The sequence below is a fragment of the Lycium barbarum genome, chromosome 4 (assembly GCF_019175385.1).
Source record: "Lycium barbarum isolate Lr01 chromosome 4, ASM1917538v2, whole genome shotgun sequence".
In the NCBI taxonomy this organism is placed as follows: domain Eukaryota; kingdom Viridiplantae; phylum Streptophyta; class Magnoliopsida; order Solanales; family Solanaceae; genus Lycium; species Lycium barbarum.
Genome location: NC_083340.1, coordinates 136967993 through 136984342, shown reverse-complemented (window position 1 = coordinate 136984342; position 16350 = coordinate 136967993). Strand labels below are relative to the sequence as shown.

The 16350-nt window shown below is 38.2% G+C and overlaps 1 long non-coding RNA gene across 1 annotated transcript; it reads right to left on the bottom strand.

Annotated features, from left to right (window-relative positions):
• Positions 1-1003: 1003 nt before the first annotated feature.
• LOC132638668 (uncharacterized) lies at positions 1004-16174 on the bottom strand. The gene is made up of 3 exons (XR_009581847.1): positions 15626-16174; positions 15390-15538; positions 1004-3016 (listed from the first exon to the last, which is right to left on the bottom strand). It is a non-coding gene; the product is annotated as an uncharacterized LOC132638668 (long non-coding RNA).
• Between the last annotated feature and the right edge of the window lie 176 nt (positions 16175-16350).

The following is a 16350-nucleotide window of genomic DNA, read 5'->3' as shown; positions in this document are numbered from 1 at the left end:
AAAGAAAGGAAGAATAAAATCTATAACCTCATTCATAACGAAATTTCACTTTAATAATTAGCGTCACTCATTAAATGTCAAGTTTGTTAATGACTCATTCTTTCTAATATAAAGAGGTGTAGTTTCAGAAATTAGAATAATAACACGGTTATGCTGATTAATAAAATTAAATAAACATAAAAAATAAGGGCAATTACATGGAACCACAAGAAGTAAAGGTTGGAAACGAGAAGAAAGGAAATGAAAGATAAATTAAAAAAAATTAAAAAATAAAAGTAAAAAGTAAAAATAAAAATAAATTAAAATAAAACAAAAAAGAAAGAAACAAAAAAGCAGGCCTAGAATTCAGGGTATAATTACCCCCTATTCTCACCCCCTTGAGAATTGGACAGTGTAATTACACCCAATTCTCATCTAATTGTGTAATTACTTGATCAAAAAAATAGATCAAACTGTGTAATTACACCCAATTACACTTAATTCCAATTACCTGGGTGGCTTTCCAAACAGTCCCTTAATAAAAAGAATATTACCGATTTTGTTAAGTGATCTTTATAGTTAAAAAATAGTCTAGTGACTTTAATTGAAATAGTGTAAAAAATTAAGTGACCATCTCTGAAATCGAATCTTTGAATCATTAATAGATAAGAATGTAATTGTAAAATCTCTATAGGGAAAGATATAGGGAGGCCATAACCTTTCTAGCTGTACGCATCCAAAGTTCATCACACATTGGAACCTAAAAATCCATCAGATTAAACTTTCCATGAGAACTTATTGCTCTAATGATATAGGAAGGCGATTTTTTTATCTTTTGCAGCTAGCTGACATCGAAACTTTAGCATTAGATTTGTGTGGCTTTGCTACGAATTTAAAAAATAAAAAATAAAAAAAATGACAAAGGAAAATGTGTACCAAAGGGATGAAGAACTTAATTAATTGCTCTTAATTTAACAATACAGAGACAAGAAACAATAATCTAAGGAACATAGGCACGAATACATGGATCACCAACAACCTTCCAATTTCTGTAAAAATCAAAATGATTAGAGAAAATAAATTGAGAGGGGCATCCTAACCGTGGAGTAGTGCTGAACTGTCTCAGTCATGGAATTACATAAAGTTGGCACTCTTTATTCACATTTCTAAGATTCTTTAAGGCATCATTAAGTACATAAATGAAGAAATGACCGTTCATATACAATCAAATGAATTTGGTCAGCGTTAAATTAATTACTCTTTAATTTTTAACTCCTTAGCTTCTCTATAATTTTTTAACATAATAAATTAGTGGAATTTGAAAGAATCAATATAGCTTTTGAAACAACACTTCATTGTGTAATTTATCAAAGACACAGGAATATTTAAATAAAATTTGGTTAATGATTTTACTGGTATGAAAGCCAAAAAGAACAATAAGTACGGGAAGATGGAAGAGCCCTCCTGTTTCCAATTTAGTGTAGCTAAATTATTATTTTTATTCATTTGATTAATAGGAGTAGAAGAACACGGCAAAATGGTTCGTCATCTTTTTCTATTGGGCATTTTGGTAATTTGGTTTTAGACTTGATATCTTCCCACTTTCAGTATAATATATGATAAGATGATAAATCGACAAAAAAGAAGGAAGTAATAAGAAAAGGTGGCTAAGGACTCAAGTTCTGTTGACTTGTTGATGGATGGAGATGGATTTGGTATGATAGACATTATTTTTCCAAAAAATGTTATCTTACATGTTTTTCCTGATGAAATCATTTTTCAAAATTTGGTTATCTCGAATTATTGGAATAGTTTTCTCAAAGAAAATGATTTCCACAAAACTATGAAATGATTTATGTCACTTATATAGATGGAAGTCCTTTTCCTTTATAAATATTGCAACTCTTACTCCATGTCATTTTTTCTACCAGCTTGCTGTCAATCTTTGTATGATTACCATGTCACCTTACTTCTGTACCAACCAAACTTTGGAATCTGATTCAGAAACTTATTTCTTGAGGTAAAACATCTTCCAGGAAGAACCTTTTGCATGGAAAACAATTTTTTCCACACAAAAAGTGTTAATGAAGATCCAACCATCTTGAGTTTGAATGATGCATCCATGATTACAGATCGAAATAATCAAACGAAGAAAAAGAAGAATGGAAAAGAAAGAGAAAGGGAAAGAGAACGAGTTTACAAGGAAAGAGAAAGAGTTTCAGACAAAAAGTAATAATATGTTTCCCACTTCAAATTCTTCTATATTGACCAAGGCATTAGATGCCAAACACATTTCAGACAAAAAAAGTAATATGTTTCCCACTTCAAAGTCTTCTATGTTGACTTTCCTTCACGTGTTAGTCATGTGAAGGAATATTTTCTGTTACACAACTGTACAAATCATAAGTAGACAAGTGTATAGGTTTTAGTATTTTTCTTAGCCTTTTATTTACAATAACGTGTATATATAGGAATGAACAGATAAATGAATACAAGGTGAAAATCATCAAAATCAGTGTCTTCTTTTATGGTATCAGAGCAGACTTGAGCTCGATCTGAAGCCTTCATTAAAATCATCTTCATTCACCTTCAACCTCCCAATAAACCAAAATGGCTGATGCAACACCAAATGTACATTCAAGCAGTGTAGACAAAACCATAAATTGAGAGGGGCATCCTAACCGTGGAGTAGTGCTGAACTGTCTCAGTCATGGAATTACATAAAGTTGGCACTCTTTATTCACATTTCTAAGATTCTTTAAGGCATCATTAAGTACATAAATGAAGAAATGACCGTTCATATACAATCAAAATGGCTGATGCAACACCAAATGTACATTCAAGCAGTGTAGACAAAACCATCACTTATAGTAACAGTCACCCTTATCATCTGAATAACTCTGATTCCCCTGGAATGGCTTTAATTAACAATGTGTTTGATGGCAAAGGATGTCCAGGTTGGAGGAGATCTATTCTCCTAGCCTTATCAGCCAAGAGAAAACTTGGATTCATCAATGGAGCTTGTAAGGCTCCAGATCTGAAATCAGAAGAATATGAACAATGGAGTTGTGTTAACGATATGATTATTTGTTGGATCTCAAATGCACTAACAAAGGAGATTGCAGATAGTGTAATGAGTTCTAAAACAGCAAAGGAACTTGGGGACATCCTTGAGCAAAGGTTTGGCAAGTCAAATGGAGCCAAACTCTATCATTTACAAAAGGAATTATCGGGACTTGTTCAAGGAAATAATGACATTGCAGGGTATTTTACCAAACTGAAAAGAATATGGGATGAACTAGATGCACTTGATGTTGTCATATGCTGTTCATGTGTATGTGTGTGTCAAGGAAAAGCCAAACTAATGAAGTCTTTAGAGGGCCAAAGATTGATACAATTTTTAATGGGGTTAAACGATATATACACACAGGCAAGAGGAAATATCCTCATGATGAACCCATTACCCAGTATGGATCTGGCATACTCTTTGCTTTTACAAGATGAAAATCAAAGAGAAGCATATGCCAACACTAACCACACTACTGAATCTGCCTCGTTCATGGTGACTTCACAAGGCAGAAATTATCAGAGAAATGGGAATCAAAATTTTAAAGCATCAACTCAACCACAGCAAAGGTTTGGCAACCACACACCAAGGAACAACAAAAATTTTTCAAAGTATAAACCTAGGAAAAACAAATACAACCGAAATGTGAGCTGCACATACTGTGGGAGGACAGGTCATACAGAGGATGATTGTCACAGGCTTCATGGTTTTCCTGAGGATTTTGAATTCACAAAGGTTAAACCCTATCAAGCAAAGGCAAATGGATTAGTTACTGAGGAGGATACAGTGTTTGCTAAAGGGGAGGCATCCAACAACCATCACAGTAATCCAATTCCACACATAAGTAAGGACAACAATCCTATTCCATATATGAGCAGGGATCAATATGCAGATCTGGTTCAGCAAGTGATTAAAGAAGTAAAGATGGGACAAACAGGAAGTTCAAACAGTTCAAATGTTGGGTTCAATGCAGGAGCAATTGCTGGTACAATTCTAAAGTATTCAGGCACTTGCTTATCTGTTTTTAACACTTCCACCTGGATTATTGATTCGGGAGCATCAGAACACATGTGTTTTGATGCTAAATCTTTTATTTCTTTATCTATCCTTCCTGTTTCCATTAGTATCGCTTTACCTAATTCCTTTAGGATCATTGTGACTCAGGCAGGAAGTGTCTCTATTCTTCCTAAAATTACCTTAAAAAATGTCCTCCATGTACCAGATTTCAAATATAACTTAATATCAGTTCATAAGTTATGCAATCAGTTTAGATGTGATGTGTTATTTACTCTTAGTGGCTGCATATTACAGGACCCTTTAATGAGGAACACTCAAGCTTTTGGTGAGGCAAAAGAAGGACTCTACTTGTTGCAGCCTAGTCCTAAGTCTAAGTCTATTTCATATGACAGTGTAGTTTCATATCAAGAAGGAAGCAATTCCATTCCTCAGTCTAAGTCATTTTTTCTTCCAGTTTCAGCAAATGTAGTTCCTAGTATAAATCTGTGGCATGTAAGATTGGGACATGTCCCTTATTCAGTAATGAGAAAGTTTCCTTTTATCAATTTTCCAACATATTTGTGATGTGTGTCCTAAAGCCAGGCAGATTAGGCTACCCTTTCCCCTAAGTCAAATCCAGTCTAAAAGAAACTTTGATCTAATTCATATTGACACATGGGGACCATATAAGACATGTACTCACAATGGATACAAATACTTTCTCACTATAGTAGATGATTTTAGTAAGGGAACTTGGACCTTCTTATTGAGTTCTAAGTGTAATGCTTTTCCTATTTTAAAGGATTTTCTGATCATGGTTGAAAGGCAATTCAATGCTAAGGTGAAGGTTATAAGGTCTGATAATGCACTAGAATTGGGTAAAGGAACACAAGAAGCCCTTTTTCTCAAATCTCAAGGGATAATACACCAAACATCATATGTAGGGACCCCCCAGCAGAATGGAGTAGTTGAAAGAAAACATAGACACCTCCTGGAAATTGCCAGGGGTCTGATGTTTCAGTCACACTTACCTAGTCCTTTTTGGGGAGAGTGTATATTGACTGCAACACATCTTATCAATAGGTTTCCTTCCAGGGTGTTGCAAGGAAAGACACCACATGAGGTTTTGCTTGGAAATAGACCACGGTATGATAACTTGAGGTGTTTTGGTTGTTTGTGCTATGCTTCAACTTTAGCACAACACAGAACAAAGTTTGATCCTAGGGCAGTAGCTTGTGTTTTCTTGGGGTATCCACAAGGACAAAAAGGGTACAAAGTGATGGATTTATCCACCAAGAGGGTTTTTGTCTCCAGAGATGTTAAATTTTTTGAGCAACAATTCCCATTTGCATCTAATTTGAACTCTCCACCTACCATTTTTTCTATGCCATCACCCACTGATGACACAGCTCCACTTCATCAGACTGATGACACAGCTACCAATTCCACTCCAACTTCTATTCTGTAACACCCCGCATCTTGGAACTGAGTTTAAGCTCATATTATTAGAGTTCTAGTGGAAACATTGAAGGTTTGAACGTTTTGCGAAAATGGTTGATAGGCCTAGTTCGGGCAGCAATAACTCCTTGATCGGTTTGGAATTTTGGAAGGTACTATCAATGAAGTTGTAGTACGTAGAAATACCTTTCTAACGATATAAGGACCAAGCCAATCAGAGATCGGTGCAAGGAGATATGATCGTATCAATATGGCTAATAGTAAGGCACTTGAAATCCTATAGAATCGGCTAAGTTTTTGATACGTCTGCCTTCCAGTCAAATTTCATGAAAATACGTTGGGAATTTGAGAAAACTTCCTTGATGAAAGTTGTATCCCTTTCAAATAGATTTCCAACGGTATATTATGGAGGACAAACGGACATCTGTGCAAAGAGTTATGCCCATTTTACTGAAGCCTATCTTCGTTGGAAAATTGGTGACTTCGACGGGAAGATCGACGCTCCGTCGATCTGATCGACGGTTCGTCCTTTGAACCGTCGATTGTGTATTGTTCACTGGAAATTTGATCAATTCGACGGAGCAGATCGACGCTCCGTCGATCTGATCGACGGTTCGTCCTTTGAACCGTCGTTTGGTCCGTTAAGTACGTTTTCGGGTCAAAGGTCGGGTTTACGCGTTTTTTTAGTTATATTTGGGATTTGGAATTTATTTCCCCAGCCCCATTCACGAAAATTCTCTCTAAACTCATAGAGAACAAGTCTCAAACCTCAAGATCTTCCAAGGTAAGTTTCTATCATGATTCTAGATTGAATCCAAGTCCCTAATCCCTTTCTAATTTGAGTAAACTCTTCTAATCTATAGAGTTGTGATTGGAACACTATAGTTAGAGGTGAAAACCCTAGAGCCCGAATTCAAGAGGATTGGATTTCAAAAAGGTAATGTTTCTACCCTCTAAACATTTATAGTTGTGAATTGATGAGTTCTTGGGAGAATAGTAAATGGGTTTGACAAAGAGAATTATATGAACTATGCTAGGGTTTTTGGATTGTTGACTTGGGATTGTTGTATTCATATGGGTGATGAAGAATGATGTTAATTACATCTAATTAAGATTGTAGAATCACCTAGAAGTAATAGAATGGGAATTGGGTGAAGAAATCACCATTGATGGAGACTGTGGAGCTTCATGCCCACTAAGTGTTTGATAAAATGCTTAGATGACCAAAGCATGAATATTATTGCTAATATAGAATCCCTTTGACTTGTATTGATATAGATCAAAGTTGAAAGGGTTGACGAACATTGAAATACGCTCAAAAGCAGGAAGTTAAGGTATGTAGAACTTCCATCCACATGTGGGAATCTCTACGTCCATCCACATGATCCGTTTCGTAAAATCTATGAAGTTCAAATCCTAGGGCATTAAACCCAACATATTGGTAGCCCATAATTATGTATGTATGTACATGAATTTTGTATCTATGTTCGTTATTGTATTCCTAATCTTCCATTACGGATATTAGGAATCCTAGCTTAATCCATGAATCATGAATTCTTCCCCATGTGTTCTCATTATGTTCATATGAAACTGTATGATTTTATTTTGCAAGTTACAAGCATGTTTTCAAGTCAATTACAAATATATGATTTTGAACTATTGTATTACCCATAAATCAAGAACATGTTTACAAGCTATTTCATGAAACCATGTTTACAAGTTATTTCGTGAAATCATGATTACAAGACAAGTACAAGTTAATTCACGAAAGTCATGGGCTTCTTAGCCAACTATATTATTTCCATGTTCGGGAGTTGTATTAATACCGAGAAGGCTCAGATAGCCTGAAACTACGTATGCCAACGTAGGATAAGGATCGCTCCGCCTAAATAGGACGATTCCTTCAAATTTTCCCCATTGAGGGATTTTGGATCCATTCATGTCATGTTCATGTCTCGTGCCCCGGCAAGGTACGAGATGGCTTAGCTGATCGGGCAGAGATCAGACTCCACGTTTCTCCCCGTGGTGGTTCATGTCGGTATTACAGATCTATACATATTATTACAGATTATCTCATGCTTACAGTACTCATGATTATGTTCAGTTCCAGTACTCAGTTTCAGTTTTAATTTCATGTTTATGTACTCATGCTCATGCTCATGTTCATGTCCAGGTTTTCAGTTTCAGTTCTTATCATGCTATTTCATGTCCCATGTTATTTCATTCAGTTGTTTTACATACCAGTACATTCAATGTGCTGACGTCCCCTTTTATTACCCGGGGGCCTACATTTCACGATGCAGGTACTGATATACAGGACGACACATCTGCCCAGTAGGACAACATTCGTATCAGCCTATTGGTGAGCCCCATCTCATTCGGGGTTTAGTCAACTTTTGTTTATGATTAATTATGCATCTAAAGGTATGCTGGGGCCTTGTCCGAGTAAGTATGTTTTTCAGTCAGACTCATGATAGAGGTTTCATAGACTAGACAAGTCAGTTATGTCATGTATAACCTTCAGAGTCGTATAGCCATTTTGGCTCATTCATGTTATTTCCGCACTCATGTTTAAACAAGTACTTTATTAAGTATTATGACTTAATACGTTTTATAAAGGCTCATCATGCATTCACGTTATATTCCGCTTATGTTATGCATTATGATGATTCAGTAAGTCATGTGGTTCGCTCAGTCACATGCAGTCAGGCACCGAGTGCCGTGTTACGTCCAGGCCATGGTTCGGGGCGTGACAAAGCTTGGTATCAGAGCCTAGGTTCAAGTGTCTTAGGGAGTCTATGAAACCGTGTCCAGTGGGGTCACTTTTATATGTGTGTGCGCGCCACACATATAAACAGTTGACCACCAAGACATTCAGGATTGTGTCATTTCTTTCTACTCTAGATCGTGCCATGAAGCTTAGAGCAATAAGAAACTTCTTTTCCTCTCGAATTACGTACGTTTCGAATGCGCAGGAGATGAACAGAAAATTCAAGGTCCAAGTAAGGATGTTTACTCATAGGGGGTACAATTGGGCAGTACTTACTGGTAACGAATGAGACTTCAAGTGCTATTGAAAGTGGAATACAATGTAAGTTGCCGAGAAGGGGTGTAGTGGAATGAATGGTATGTTGAATGATAATGATGTTCTTGAGAAAGGAGAATGGAATACAACAGGGAGAGGATATCAGAGAAATTAGAAAAGGAGCTAAGTCAACAGGAAAAAGGTAGATCATGGAGGATCTCAAGGGAGTGGTGGTAGACAGTTTTCTACCGGAAGTCATCAGGACCCATTCCATCTGCAGTTAAAGATTGAAAGGGAAAATAAACAGGAAAGTGTAACAGGTACAGTTGAGTTGGACATATGAGGTAAGTTCATCATTTTTATACTGTTGTCGAAATTGGGACCCCTATGTGGCTACGATATGATATGATATATGTATATATGTTGGCCTTGTGAGGCATTGTTGGTATTTCCTGCGTGCAGGTTTTGGGATAGTAAGAAATACAGAGGAAACTCTGCCAAATTTTTCCTAGAAATAGAAGGAAAATAAGATATAAGTTCGTAATATGTCTGGAAAAGCCATGTCAACAGTAATGATAAGATTTGACTAAGTTACGAGTACGGCTGACCTTGAGAAATATAATTTGATTTCCTATTCAGATGAACACCTTGAGTGGGTGGCAGTTCGGATACATCCGAATGTATGTTAGAAACCAAGGGCTTAAGTTAAGTTCAGAGTAGAGTGATTAGTGGAAGAAGAAATCAGCTAATCCGTAAAAGAGCAAACTACAGAAGAATAGCCTTTAGGAGTTTTCAAAAGGGGTTGTCCTAATATTTACAGCGTGAGCAGAGTTAAGTCGTTTAGATGGAGTATGCCAGTTATGAATACAGTAGCAACCCGTTCATGTAAGTAAATTTAGTTTTTCCCCATGAGGAATTGCTCCGATATGAGTCAAAAACAAAATCAAGTATGGGAAGTACAACTCCTGATTTAGGCAGACAAAAGAACTAAGGTGAAAGAAGTTCACTGCTTATCCAAGCTAGGAATTCGACTTTCAGACTCCGAAGTGGGTGGAGTTATTGCCCAGAACATGGCATTCCTGCTTAGTCATTGAAGTTAGAGAGAAGCAGTTTGGTGATTCCTACTTGCTGCGGATGAAAGAGAGGATTCACGAATAGAAAGCCTTAGCTTTTGAACAGGAGAGAGATAATGGTACCTTGAGATATCGAGACAGATTATGCGTTCCAGATGTTGATGGACTCAGAGAGCGAATTATGTCAGAAGCTCACAATTCCAGGTATTCCCTTTTACCCAGGTTCCACTAAGGTGTATCATGATATCAAGGAGATTTACTGGTGGAACGATATGAAGAAGGATGCGGCAGATTTTGTAGCTAAGTGCTCGAATTGTCAGCAGGTGAAAGCCGAACACCAGAGGCCTGGTGGCTTGACTCAGAATGTTGATATTCCTGTCTGGAAATGGGAAATGATCAATATGGGCTTTGTATCAGGTCCACCTCGTTCAGCTAGGAAGTATGATTTAATTTCGGTGATTGTGGACAGACTTACGAAGTCAGCGCACTTCTTGCCAGTTAAGACCACAGATTGAACAAGAAGATTATGCCAAGTCATATGTTAATGAAATTTCCGGATTGTATGGGACCCTAGTGTCCATTATTTCAGATTTTGGTGCTCAGTTCACAGCGAATTTCTGAAAATCCTTTCAGAAAGGATTTGGGTACGGAGGTGAACCATAGCACAGCTTTTCATCCTCAGACAAATGGTCAGACAGATACGCTATTCAGATCTCATGTTATGATACTCATGTTAGTTCAATATTCAGATATTTATGTCAGCTTAGTACTCAGGTATCAGTCCAGTACTCACGTATTCATGCCAGCTCAGTATTCAGCTAATCCAGTATTCAGTTAGCTCAGTATTCAGTCAGCCAGTCTTCAGTCAGTTCAATAGACATTCAATTTCGTATCTCAACAGTTTAGTAGTCATGTATTCATTTAGTTCAGTCGCTTTGAATTCCTTGATTATCCTGTTTTACTGTGTCGCTTGAATTATTTCATTGCAATATCATTTTAAATCTTTTAATCTTATCTGACCCCCCTTTTTATGCTTCTATTGAGCCGAGGGTCTCTCGGAAACAGCCATCCTACCTTGGTAGGAGTAAGGTCTGCGTACATTATACCCTCCCCAGACCCCAAGATGTGGTATTTCACTGGGTTGTTGTTGTTGTTGTTGTTGTATTCATTTAGTTCAGTAACCATGTGTCCTTGATTTCAATGGTAATTGGGATGATCACCTGTCTCTCATTGAGTTTTCGTATAATAATAATTATCAAGCTAGTATTGGGATGGATCCATTTGAAGCTCTGTATGGGCGAAGGTGTAGATCACCAATTGGTTGGTTAGAAATTGGTGAAGCAGAGTTGCTAGGACCAGGTTTGGTTTATCAAGCTATGGAGAAAGTCAAGTTGATACAGAAGCGTTTGAAAATGGCGCAGAATTTCCAGAAATTTTACACAAATGTGAGACAGAAGAGATTTATGATGAAGCACCAAGATTTTGAGGTATGTAAGCTTTCTTTTCATGCTTTTGGTCGTGTGTGGCCAATGTATAGTGCTATTGTGATGTAGCCCTGTGAGACAATGATATTATGGGCTGTTGTGACAGGTTGGTAGTGCCATATTACAGGGGAAACTCTGGCGAAATTTTTGTAGAATCCCGAATGTTATCATTTGAGGACGTATGTTCCAATAGGGGGGGAGAATGTTACACCTAGGAAATTTCTCCGTTAGCATACCGCGAATAGACCCACGAAGGGTATGACGTATACGACATGTTGACAAGTAAGAAGTAATATTTAATGATTCCAAATGAGATTTCAAAGACATTTGAGGTAGGAGACGAAAGTTGTTAAGGAAAGCAAGGTATATGTTGTGTGTCGAGCAAGAATTATGAGTATCGACATAATGATGGCTTAATGACATTTTGGAGAAGAGTTATAATGTCCCTTATGTATTCAAGCCTCACGTTTCACGATCGAGTTCATGTATTCGTTATTCATGTCTCATGTTTGGGCATTGATGTTTTCATGACACTATGTCATGTCAGTTTCTATGCCCCATGTCATGTTATGTCTCATGTTCCACGCTCATGTCAGCTATCCAGTGCCCATGTTTATGTCTCAGTATTCACGTTTCCATGTAACCATGTCATGTTAGTTCAGTCTCCATGTTTCATGTCAAGTTTCCTTCGTGTTCATGTAGTCAAGCCATGTCCAGACATATTCTTAACCATGACCCATAATTCGAGGACGAATGATCCCAAGGGGGAGATATTGTAACACCCCGCATCTTGGAACTGAGTTTAAGCTCATATTATTAGAGTTCTAGTGGAAACATTGAAGGTTTGAACGTTTTGCGAAAATGGTTGATAGGCCTAGTTCGGGCAGCAATAACTCCTTGATCGGTTTGGAATTTTGGAAGGTACTATCAATGAAGTTGTAGTACGTAGAAATACATTTCTAACGATATAAGGACCAAGCCAATCAGAGATCGGTACAAGGAGATATGATCGTCTCAATATGGCTAATAGTAAGGCACTTGAAATACTATAGAATCGGCTAAGTTTTTGATACGTCTGCCTTCAAGTCATATTTCATGAAATTACGTTGAGAATTTGAGAAAACTTCCTTGATGAAAGTTGTAGCCCTTTGAAATAGATTTCCAACGGTATATTATGGAGGACAAACGGACATCTGTGCAAAGAGTTATGCAAAATTTACTGAAGCCTATCTTCCATTACGGATATTAGGAATCCTAGCTTAATCCATGAATCATGAATTCTTCCCCATGTGTTCTCATTATGTTCATATGAAACTGTATGATTTTATTTTGCAAGTTACAAGCATGTTTTCAAGTCAATTACAAATATATGATTTTGAACTATTGTATTACCCATAAATCAAGAACATGTTTACAAGCTATTTCATGAAACCATGTTTACAAGTTATTTCGTGAAATCATGATTACAAGACAAGTACAAGTTAATTCACGAAAGTCATGGGCTTCTTAGCCAACTATATTATTTTCATATTCGGGAGTTGTATTAATACCGAGAAGGCTCAGATAGCCTGAAACTACGTATGCCAACGTAGGATAAGGATCGCTCCGCCTAAATAGGACTATTCCTTCATATTTTCCCCATTGAGGGATTTTGGATCCATTCATGTCTCGTGCCCCGGCAAGGTACGAGATGGCTTAGCTGATCGGGCAGAGATCAGACTCCACGTTTCTCCCCGTGGTGGTTCATGTCGGTATTACAGATCTATACAGATTATTACAGATTATCTCATGCTTACAGTACTCATGATTATGTTCAGTTCCAGTACTCAGTTTCAGTTTTAATTTCATGTTTATGTACTCATGCTCATGCTCATGTTCATGTCCAGGTTTTCAGTTTCAGTTCTTATCATGCTATTTCATGTCCCATGTTATTTCATTCAGTTGTTTTACATACCAGTACATTCAATGTGCTGACGTCCCCTTTTATTACCCGGGGGCCTACATTTCACGATGCAGGTACTGATATACAGGACGACACATCTGCCCAGTAGGACAACATTCGTATCAGCCTATTGGTGAGCCCCATCTCATTCGGGGTTTAGTCAACTTTTGTTTATGATTAATTATGCATCTAAAGGTATGCTGGGGCCTTGTCCGAGTAAGTATGTTTTTCAGTCAGACTCATGATAGAGGTTTCATAGACTAGACAAGTCAGTTATGTCATGTATAACCTTCGGAGTCGTATAGCCATTTTGGCTCATTCATGTTATTTCCGCACTCATGTTTAAACAAGTACTTTATTAAGTATTATGACTTAATACGTTTTATAAAGGCTCATCATGCATTCACGTTATATTCCGCTTATGTTATGCATTATGATGATTCAGTAAGTCATGTGGTTCGCTCGGTCACATGCAGTCAGGCACCGAGTGCCGTGTTACGTCCAGGCCATGGTTCGGGGCGTGACAAAGCTTGGTATCAGAGCCTAGGTTCAAGTGTCTTAGGGAGTCTATGAAACCGTGTCCAGTGGGGTCACTTTTATATGTGTGTGCGCGCCAGCTCAACTGGTAAGAGGCGATTCCCCCTGTGGAAGACAAAGGGCTTGAGGTCACGGGTTCGATACTCCCGTAGTGCTACAGCGTGAAGAGGTATTAAATGGGGGCAAGTCCCTGTGCGAACTGTCTGTTGATCTAAGTCATACAATGTTGTAGTGTACATGCATGTCATGGAGGGCAACCTCACAGTCGTCTGGTCGCATCCATACTGTAGGATCCTCAAACACAAGACGCCTTTTTTGTGAGGACCCACAGAAGGTGTTACCCATTCATACAACTGTGAACCCCCTGGGTATCTGACCCCATGAACATACATGCATACATGACATGACATGACATACTCAGATATTGTATGGGCAGGTGCCAACAGACAATTTGATATACGCTGCAGCGGCTGGTATCGAACCCGTGACCTCCCCCCTTTTGTTCCCCCGAAGGAGACGACTCTCACCAATTGAGCTGCGTCAGATACCCAGGGGGTTCACAGTTGTATGAATGGGTAACACCTTCTGTGGGTCCTCACATATTCCTAGCCCCACTGTGTCTAACGACCCACACAATGAAGTCATCACTAGAACATCAGGGAGAGTTAGACAAAAACCAGCATATCTAGATGACTATGTTTGCAATCATGTCATTTTGACTGATCTTACTACTGCCTGTTTCATTCACCCCAATCCTCCTAATGCCTTTTCCTTTGGGTCTCTATCACTACATAACCAACAAGTTTTATTTTCTATATCCACTATTACTGAACCACACTCCTTTGCACAAGCTTCTCAACATCCAGGATGGAGCAAAGCTATGCAAGAAGAGCTGGATGCTCTCCAGGTCAATCACACTTGGGATATTGTTGAATTGCCCCCAGGCAAGAAACCACTACCTTGTAAATGGGTTTACAAGGTCAAACATAGATCATATGGAACAATAGAAAGGTTAAAGGCAAGGTTAGTAGTGAGAGGGGATATCCAGTAGGAAGGTGTGGATTATACTGAGACATTTTCCCCAGTGGTCAAAATGACCACAATCAGATGTCTCTTAACTGTTGCTGTGAAAAAAGGATGGCAAGTACACCAACTTGATGTAAGCAATGCCTTTCTACATGGGGACCTGCAGGAAGAGGTTTACATGAAATTTCCTGCAGGTATGGACTGTCCTAATCCTAAATTGGTTTGTTTATTGAAGAAGTCATTATATGGTTTAAAACAAGCATCTAGACAATGGTATGCTAAGTTGGCTGGTGCTTTAGCTTTTAAAGGGTATTCTAGTTCTCTTAATGATTACTCACTATTTTTCAAGCAAAATGCCAATCTTACCTCCATCATAGCAGTCTATGTGGATGACATCTTGATTACAGGTAATGATCTTGTTGAAATACAACACATCACTGATTTTTTACACACAACTTTCAAGGTCAAACATTTGGGTGATATTCATTATTTCATGGGTATGGAAATCTTAAGGGAAAAATAGGGGTTCTTAATAAATCAGAGAAAGTTCACTCTGGACCTTTTACAAGAATATGATTGTTCAGGTTCCACAGTTTCCTCTCCTCTTGACCCCTATTCCAAACTAAGTGCACATGATGGTCCTTTGATATCCAATCCCACTTTATACAAACACCTAGTGGGAAAAATCAACTATTTGACTCATACTAGACCTGACCTAAGTTTTGCAGTTCTGAGTCTTAGTCAATACATGCAACAACCACGAGAATCACATCTATTAGCAGCTACTCGAGTTTTGAAGTACCTGAAAAATGATCCAGGACAAGGGATCCTCCTCTCCTCTGATTCATCTTTTGAATTACTTGCTTTTTGCGATGCTGACTGGGCATTTTGTACTGACTCTCGACGGTCAGTCAGTGGATTTTTCATCACCCTTGGCGGAGCACCCATTTCCTGGAAATCAAAGAAACAAATTTCAGTATCATTATCGTCTGCGGAGGCTGAATACCGTTCAATGCGTAGAGTGACAGCAGAAATTACCTGGATAGTGAAGCTTCTATCAGATCTTGCCGCTCCTCCTAGCTTGCCGGTGACTGTTCACTCCGATAGCCAAGCGGCTATCCATATTGCGAAAAACCCAGTCTTTCACGAAAGGACGAAACATGTTGAACTGGATTGTCATTTTGTAAGACAACAGTTCGTCTCCGGCCTCATTACTTTGTCCTTCGTCCCTTCAAAGCAGCAGATTGCGGATCTATTCACAAAACCCCTCTCTGGGGCATCTCACAAATTTTTGCTAGACAAATTGGGGGTTGTTTCACTACCCTCCAATTTGAGGGGGGATAATGAAGATCCAACCATCTTGAGTTTGAATGATGCATCCATGATTACAGATCGAAATAATCAAACGAAGAAGAAGAAGAATGGAAAAGAAAGAGAAAGGGAAAGAGAACGAGTTTACAAGGAAAGAGAAAGAGTTTCAGACAAAAAGTAATAATATGTTTCCCACTTCAAAGTCTTCTATATTGACCAAGTCATTGGATGCCAAACACATTTCAGACAAAACAAGTAATATGTTTCCCACTTCAAAGTCTTTTATGTTGACCAAGGCATTGGATGCCAAACACATAGAGCAATCACAGCCACAGATCTCTATTTCACAAATTAAATCCCAGCCGTTGTAAATCAGCCAGCTGGATAAAATAGGAAGCTGCTAGGAACTTTCCTTCACGTGCTAGTCATGTGAAGGAATATTTTCTGTTACA